Here is a 9,641-nt window from a genome sequence, read left to right as displayed (position 1 = left end):
GATTCTAGCCTGTTTTGTGGACTATTACTCACCGTTTTGGGGTCCCAAAGTGATTTCCATGGTTGTTGAACCCCAAGGTGCGATCACATGTCAGTCACCAATACTCATAGTTTGGGCCAATTTTGGCCTGTTTCGTGGACTATTACTCGCTGTTTTGGCGTCCCAGAGTGATTTCCATGATTAGCGAACCCCCGGGGTGCGTTTATGTGTCGGTCATCAACACTCACAATTTTTGCCAATTTTGTCCTGTTTCGTGGACTATTACTCAATGTTTTGGGGTCCTGGAGTGATTTCCACGATTAACGAACCCCGGGGTGCGTTTACGTGTCGGTCATCAACATTCATAGTTTTGGCCGATTCTCTCCCGTTTCATGCATTATTACCGGCCGTTTTGGGGTCCCAAAGAGATTTACATGGTTGTCGAACCCCAAGGTGCGCTTACGTGTCGGTCATCAACACTCACAATTTTGACCGATTCTAACCCGTTTTGTGGACTATCACTCCCCGTTTTGGGGTCCCAATGCGATTTCCATGGTTGTCGAAACCCAAGGTGCGATCACATGTCAGTCACCAATACTCACAGTTTTGGCCGATTTTAGCCCGTTTCGTGGACACTCGCTGTTTTCGCATCCCGGACTAATTTCCACGATTAGCGAACCCCGGGGTGCATTTACATGTCCCTCATCAACACTCACAGTTTATGCCGATTCTGGCCCGTTTCGTGGAGTATTGGTCACCGTTTTGGGGTCTCAAAGCGATTTCCATGGTTGTTGAACCCCAAGGTGCGCTTACGTGTCGGTCATCAACACTCACAGTTTTGGCTTATTCTGGCCCGTTTCATGGACTATTACTCAATGTTTTGGGGTCCCGGAGTGATTTCCACGATTAATGAACACCGGGGAGCGTTTACGTGTCAGTCATCAAGACTCACAGTTTTGGCCGATTTTGGCCCATTTCATGGACTATTACTCACTGTTTTGGGATCGCGAAGTGATTTCCACAATTAACGAACCCCAGATGCATTTACATGTCGGTTATCAACACTCATAGTTTTGGCCGATTCGGGCCCATTTCTTGGACTATTGCTCACTGTTTTTGGGTCCCGGGGTGATTTCCACGATTGACGAACCCGTGTTGCCTTTATGTGTCGGTCATCAACACTCGCGGTTTTCACTGATTCTGGCTAGTTTCTTGGACTTTAACTCAATTTTTTGAGGTCCTGGAGTGATTTCCACGATTAGCGAACCCCGGGGTGCATTTACGTGTCGGTCATCAACATTCACAGTTTTGGCCGATTTTGGCCCGTTTCATGGATTATTACTCGCCGTTTTGGGGTCCGGAAGCGATTTCTATGGTTGTCGAACCACAAGGTGCGATTACGTGTCGGTCATCAACACTCACAGATTTGGCTGATTCTAGCCTGTTTTGTGGACTATTACTCACCGTTTTGGGGTCCCAAAGTGATTTCCATGGTTGTTGAACCCCAAGGTGCGATCACATGTCAGTCACCAATACTCATAGTTTGGGCCAATTTTGGCCTGTTTCGTGGACTATTACTCGCTGTTTTGGCGTCCCAGAGTGATTTCCATGATTAGCGAACCCCCGGGGTGCGTTTATGTGTCGGTCATCAACACTCACAATTTTTGCCAATTTTGTCCTGTTTCGTGGACTATTACTCAATGTTTTGGGGTCCTGGAGTGATTTCCACGATTAACGAACCCCGGGGTGCGTTTACGTGTCGGTCATCAACATTCATAGTTTTGGCCGATTCTCTCCCGTTTCATGCATTATTACCGGCCGTTTTGGGGTCCCAAAGAGATTTACATGGTTGTCGAACCCCAAGGTGCGCTTATGTGTCGGTCATCAACACTCACACTTTTGACCGATTCTAACCCGTTTTGTGGACTATCACTCACCATTTTGGGGTCCCAATGCGATTTCCATGGTTGTCGAAACCCAAGGTGCGATCACATGTCAGTCACCAATACTCACAGTTTTGGCCGATTTTAGCCTGTTTCGTGGACACTCGCTGTTTTCGCGTCCCGGACTAATTTCCACGATTAGCGAACCCCGGGGTGCATTTACATGTCCCTCATCAACACTCACAGTTTATGCCGATTCTGGCCCGTTTCGTGGAGTATTAGTCACCGTTTTGGGGTCCCAAAGCGATTTCCATGGTTGTTGAACCCCAAGGTGCGCTTACGTGTCGGTCATCAACACTCACAGTTTTGGCCTATTCTGGCCCGTTTCATGGACTATTACTCAATGTTTTGGGGTCCCGGAGTGATTTCCATGATTAACGAACACCGGGGAGCGTTTACGTGTCAGTCATCAAGACTCACAGTTTTGGCCGATTTTGGCCCATTTCATGGACTATTACTCACTGTTTTGGGATCCCGAAGTGATTTCCACAATTAACGAACCCCAGATGCGTTTACATGTCGGTAATCAACACTCATAGTTTTGGCCGATTTGGGCCCATTTCTTGGACTATTGCTCACTGTTTTTGGGTCCCGGGGTGATTTCCATGATTGACGAACCCGTGTTGCCTTTATGTGTCGGTCATCAACACTCGCGGTTTTCACTGATTCTGGCCAGTTTCTTGGACTTTAACTCAATGTTTTGAGGTCCTGGAGTGATTTCCACGATTAACGAACCCCAGGGTGTGATTACATGTCGGTCATCAACACTCATAGTTTTGGCCGATTCTGGCCAATTTTGTGGAGTATTACTCACTGTTTTGGGGTCCCGGAGTGATTTCCACGATTAACGAAGCATGGGGTGCGTTTATGTGTCGGTCATCAACACTCACAGTTTTGGCCAATTCTGGCCAATTTCGTGGACTATTACTCACCGTTTTGGGGTCCCGGAGTGATTTCCATGGTTGTCGAACCCCAAGGTGCGATCACATGTTAGTTACAAATACTCACAGTTTTGGCCGATTTTGGCCCGTTTCGTGGACTATTACTCGCAGTTTTGGCGTCCCGGAGTGATTTCCATGATTAGCGAACCCCGGGGTGCGATTATGTGTCGGTCATCAACACTCACAGTTTTGGCCAATTTTGACCCGTTTCGTGGACTATTACTCAATGTTTTGGGGTCCTGGAGTGATTGCCATGATTAACGAACCCCGGGGTGCGTTTACGTGTCGGTTATCAACATTCATAGTTTTGGCCAATTCTGGCTTGTTTCATGGATTATTAGTCGCCATTTTGGGGTCCCAAAGCGATTTCCATTGTTGTCGAACCCCAAGGTGCGCTTAAGTGTCGGTCATCAACACTCATTGTTTTGGCCGATTCTAGCCCATTTTGTGGACTATCACTCACCGTTTTGGGTCCCAAAGCAATTTCCATGGTTGTCGAAACCCAAGGTGCGATCACATGTCAGTCACCAATACTCACAGTTTTGGCCGATTTTAGCCCGTTTCGTGGACACTCGTTGTTTTGGCGTCCCGGACTGATTTCCACGATTAGCGAACCCCGGGGTGCATTTACATGTCCGTCATCAACACTCACAGTTTATGCTGATTATGGCCCGTTTCATGGACTATTAGTCACCGTTTTGGGGTCCCAAAGCGATTTCCATGGTTGTTGAACCCCAAGGTGCGTTTATGTGTCGGTCATCAACACTCACAGCTTTCGCTTATTCTGACCCGTTTCATGGACTATTACTCAATGTTTTGTGGTCCCGGAGTGATTTCCACGATTAACGAACACCGGGGAGCGTTTACGTGTCAGTCATCAAGACTCACAGTTTTGGCCGATTCGGGCCCATTTCATGGACTATTGCTCACTGTTTTTGGGTCCCGGGGTGATTTGCACGATTGCGAACCCGTGTTGCCTTTATGTGTCGGTCATCAACACTCGCGGTTTTCACTGATTCTGGCAAGTTTCTTGGACTTTAACTCAATGTTTTGAGGTCCCGGAGTGATTTCCACGACTAGCGAACCCCAGAGTGTGTTTACATGTCGGTCATCAACACTCATAGTTTTGGCCGATTCTGGCCAATTTCATGGAGTATTACTCACTGTTTTGGGGTCCCGGAGTGATTTCCATGATTAACGAAGCCCGGGGTGCGTTTATGTGTCGATCATCAACACTCATAGTTTTGGCCAATTCTGGCCAATTTCGTGGACTATTACTCACTGTTTTGGGGTCCCGGAGTGATTTCCGTGGTTGTCGAACCCCAAAGTGTGATCACATGTCAGTCACAAATACTCACAATTTTGGCCGATTTTGGCCCGTTTCGTGGACTATTACTCGCAGTTTTGGCGTCCCGGAGTGATTTCCATGATTAGCGAGCCCCGGGGTGCGATTATGTGTCGGTCACCAACACTCACAGTTTTGGCCAATTTTGACCCGTTTCATGGACTATTACTCAATGTTTTAGGGACCTAGAGTGATTGCCACGATTAACAAACCCCGGGGTGCGTTTACGTGTCGGTTATCAACATTCATAGTTTTGGCCAATTCTGGGCTGTTTCATGGATTATTAGTCGCCATTTTGGGGTCCCAAAGCGATTTCCATTGTTGTCGAACCCCAAGGTGCGATTAAGTGTCGATCATCAACACTCACTATTTTGGCCAATTCTAGCCCGTTTTGTGGACTATCACTCACCGTTTTGGGGTCACAAAGCGATTTCCATGGTTGTCGAAACCCAAGGTGCGATCACATGTCAGTCACCAATACTCACAGTTTTGACCGATTTTAGCCCGTTTCGTGGACACTCGTTGTTTTGGCGTCCCGGACTGATTTCCACGATTAGCGAACCCCGGGGTGCATTTACATGTCTGTCATCAACACTCACAGTTTAAGCCGATTCTGGCCCGTTTCAAGGACTATTAGTCACCGTTTTGGGGTCCCAAAGCGATTTCCATGGTTGTTGAACCCGAAGGTGCGCTTACGTGTCGGTCATCAACACTCATAGTTTTGGCTTATTCTGGTCCGTTTCATGGACTATTACTCAATCTTTTGGGGTCCCGGAGTGATTTCCACGATTAACGAACGCCGGAGAGCGTTTACGTGTCAGTCATCAAGACTCACAGTTTTGGCCGATTCTGGCCCATTTCATGGACTATTACTCACTATTTTGGGGTCCCAAAGTGATTTCCACAATTAACGAACCCCATACACGTTTACATGTCGGTCATCAACACTCATAGTTTTGGCTGATTCGGGCCCATTTCTTGGACTATTGCTCACCGTTTTTCGATCCCGGGGTGATTTGCACGATTGAGAACCCGTGTTGCCTTTATGTGTCGGTCATCAACACTCGCAGTTTTCACTGATTCTGGCCAGTTTCTTGGACTTTAACTCAATGTTTTGAGGTCCCGGAGTGATTTCCATGATTAACGAACCCAGGGTGTGTTTACATGTCGGTCATCAACACTCATAGTTTTGGCCGATTCTGGCCAATTTCGTGGAGGATTACTCACAGTTTTGGGGTCCCGAAGTGATTTCCACGATTAACGAAGCCTGGGTGTGTTTATGTGTCGATCATGAACACTCACAGTTTTGGCCAATTCTGGCCAATTTCGTGGACTATTACTCACCGTTTTGGGGTCCCGGAGTGATTTCCATGGTTGTCGAACCCCAAGGTGCGATCACATGTCAGTCACAAATACTCACAGTTTTGGCCGATTTTGGCCCGTTTCGTGGACTATTACTCACAGTTTTGGCATCCCGGAGTGATTTCCATGACTAGCGAACCCCGGGGTGCGATTATGTGTCGGTCGTCAACACTCATAGTTTTGGCCAATTTTGACCCGTCTCATGGACTATTACTCAATGTTTTGGGGTCCTGGAGTGATTGCCACGATTAATGAACCCCGGGGTGCGTTTACGTGTCGGTTATCAACATTCATAGTTTTGGCCAATTCTGGCCTGTTTCACGGATTATTAGTCACCATTTTGGGGTCCCAAAGCGATTTCCATGGTTGTCGAACCCCAAGATGCGCTTAAGTGTCGGTCATCAACACTCACTGTTTTGGCCGATTCTAGCCCGTTTTGTGGACTATCACTCACCGTTTGGGGGTCCCAAAGCGATTTCCATGGTTGTCGAACCCCAAGGTGCGATCACATGTCAGTCACCAATACTCATAGTTTTGGCCGATTTTGGCCCGTTTCGTGGACTATTACTCGCTCTTTTGGCGTCCCGGAGTGATTTCCACAATTAGCGAACCCCGCGGTGCGTTTACAAGTCGGTCATCAACACTCACAGTTTTTGCCGATTCTGGCCCGTTTCATGGACTACTCAATGTTTTGGGGTCCCAAAATGATTTCCACGATTACGAACCCCGGGGAGCGTTTATGTGTCAGTCATCAAGACTCGCAATTTTGGCTGATTCTGGCCCGTTTCGTGGACTATTACTCACTGTTTTGGGGTCCCGAAGTGATTTCCATGATTAACGAACTTCGTGATGCGTTTATGTGATGGTCATCAACAATCATAGTTTTGGCCGGTTCTGGCACGTTTCGTGGACTATTACTCACTATTTTGGGGTCCCAGAGTGATTTCCACGATTAAAGAACCTCGGGGTGCGTTTATGTGTCGGTAATAAACACTCACAATTTGGCAGATTATGGCCCGTTTCGTCGACTATTACTCATTGTTTCAGGGTCCAGTAGTGATTTCCACGATTAAGGAACCCAGGGTTGCGTTTACGAGTCGGTCATCAACATACACAGTTTTGGCCGATTCTGGCCCGTTTCATGGACTATTACTCACCATTTTTGGGTCCCAAAGCGATTTCCATGGTTGTCGAACCCCAAAGTGCGATTACATGTCGGTCATCCACACTTACAGTTTTGGCCGATTCTGGCCTGTTTCGTAGACAATTATCCTCTCTTTTGGAGTCCCGGAGTGATTTCCACGATTAACGAACTCCAGGGTACGTTTACGTGTCGGTCATCAACACTCATAGTTTTGGTCGATTCTGGTCCGTTTCGTGGACTATTACACACCGTTTCGGGGTCCTAAAGTGATTTCCACGATTAAGGAACACGGGTTGCCTTGATGTGTCAGTCATTAACACTAACAGTTTTGGCCGATTATGGCCCGTTTCATGGACTATTACTCACTGTTTGGGGTCTCGGAGTGATTTCCATGATTATAGAACCCTGGGGTGCGTTTACATGTCGGTCATCAACACTCACAGTTTTGGCCGATTTTGGCCCGTTTCGTGGACTATTACCTACCCTTTTGGGGTCCCAAAGCGATTTCCATGGTTGTCGAACCCCAAAGTGCGATTACATGTCGGTCATCAACACTCACATTTTTGGCCGATTCTGGCCCGTTTCACGGACTAACTCACTGTTTTGGGGTCCCGGAGTTATTTCCACGATTAACGAACCCCGGGGTGCGTTTACGTGTCAGTCATCAACACTCACAATTTTGGCCGATTCTGGCCCGTTTCATGGATTATTACTCGCCGTTTTGGTGTCCCAGAGCTATTTCCATGGTTGTCGAACCCCAAGGTGAGCTTACGTGTCGGTTAGCAACGCTCACAGTTTTGGCCGATTCTGGCCCGTTTCATGGACTATTACTCGCTGTTTTAGGATCCCGAAGTGATTTCCACAATTAACGAACCCCAGATGCGTTTACATGTCGGTTATCAACACTCATAGTTTTGGCCGATTCGGGCCCATTTCTTGGACTATTGCTCACTGTTTTTGGGTCCCGGGGTGATTTCCACGATTGACGAACCCGTGTTGCCTTTATGTGTCGGTCATCAACACTCGCGGTTTTCACTGATTCTGGCTAGTTTCTTGGACTTTAACTCAATTCTTTGAGGTCCTGGAGTGATTTCCACGATTAGCGAACCCCGGGGTGCATTTACGTGTCGGTCATCAACATTCACAGTTTTGGCCGATTTTGGCCCGTTTCATGGATTATTACTCGCCGTTTTGGGGTCCGGAAGCGATTTCTATGGTTGTCGAACCCCAAGGTGCGATTACGTGTCGGTCATCAACGCTCACAGATTTGGCCGATTCTAGCCTGTTTTGTGGACTATTACTCACCGTTTTGGGGTCCCAAAGTGATTTCCATGGTTGTTGAACCCCAAGGTGCGATCACATGTCAGTCACCAATACTCATAGTTTGGGCCAATTTTGGCCTGTTTCGTGGACTATTACTCGCTGTTTTGGCGTCCCAGAGTGATTTCCATGATTAGCGAACCCCCGGGGTGCGTTTATGTGTCGGTCATCAACACTCACAATTTTTGCCAATTTTGTCCTGTTTCGTGGACTATTACTCAATGTTTTGGGGTCCTGGAGTGATTTCCACGATTAACGAACCCCGGGGTGCGTTTACATGTCGGTCATCAACATTCATAGTTTTGGCCGATTCTCTCCCGTTTCATGCATTATAACCGACCGTTTTGGGGTCCCAAAGAGATTTACATGGTTGTCGAACCCCAAGGTGCGCTTACGTGTCGGTCATCAACACTCACACTTTTGACCGATTCTAACCCGTTTTGTGGACTATCACTCACCGTTTTGGGGTCCCAATGCGATTTCCATGGTTGTCGAAACCCAAGGTGCGATCACATGTCAGTCACCAATACTCACAGTTTTGGCTGATTTTAGCCCGTTTCGTGGACACTCGCTGTTTTCGCGTCCCGGACTAATTTCCACGATTAGCGAACCCCGGGGTGCATTTACATGTCCCTCATCAACACTCACAGTTTATGCCGATTCTGGCCCGTTTCGTGGAGTATTAGTCACCGTTTTGGGGTCCCAAAGCGATTTCCATGGTTGTTGAACCCCAAGGTGCGCTTACGTGTCGGTCATCAACACTCATAGTTTTGGCTTATTCTGGCCCGTTTCATGGACTATTACTCAATGTTTTGGGGTCCCGGAGTGATTTCCACGATTAACGAACACCGGGGAGCGTTTACGTTTCAGTCATCAAGACTCACAGTTTTGGCCGATTTTGGCCCATTTCATGGACTATTACTCACTGTTTTGGGATCCCGAAGTGATTTCCACAATTAACTAACCCCAGATGCGTTTACATGTCGGTTATCAACACTCATAGTTTTGGCCGATTCGGGCCCATTTCTTGGACTATTGCTCACTGTTTTTGGGTCCCGGGGTGATTTCCACGATTGACGAACCCGTGTTGCCTTTATGTGTCGGTCATCAACACTCGCGGTTTTCACTGATTCTGGCCAGTTTCTTGGACTTTAACTCAATGTTTTGAGGTCCTGGAGTGATTTCCACGATTAACGAACCCCAGGGTGTGATTACATGTCGGTCATCAACACTCATAGTTTTGGCCGATTCTGGCCAATTTTTTGGAGTATTACTCACTGTTTTGGGGTCCCGGAGTGATTTCCACGATTAACGAAGCATGGGGTGCGTTTATGTGTCGGTCATCAACACTCACAGTTTTGGCCAATTCTGGCCAATTTCGTGGACTATTACTCACCGTTTTGGGGTCCCGGAGTGATTTCCATGGTTGTCGAACCCCAAGGTGCGATCACATGTTAGTTACAAATACTCACAGTTTTGGCCGATTTTGGCCCGTTTCGTGGACTATTACTCGCAGTTTTGGCGTCCCGGAGTGATTTCCATGATTAGCGAACCCCGGGGTGCGATTATGTGTCGGTCATCAACACTCACAGTTTTGGCCAATTTTG

The sequence above is a fragment of the Triticum dicoccoides genome, chromosome 5B (genome assembly GCF_002162155.2).
Source record: "Triticum dicoccoides isolate Atlit2015 ecotype Zavitan chromosome 5B, WEW_v2.0, whole genome shotgun sequence".
Lineage (NCBI taxonomy): Eukaryota > Viridiplantae > Streptophyta > Magnoliopsida > Poales > Poaceae > Triticum > Triticum dicoccoides.
The sequence above is the reverse complement of the archived record's forward strand: the minus strand, read 5'-3'. Positions refer to the sequence as shown.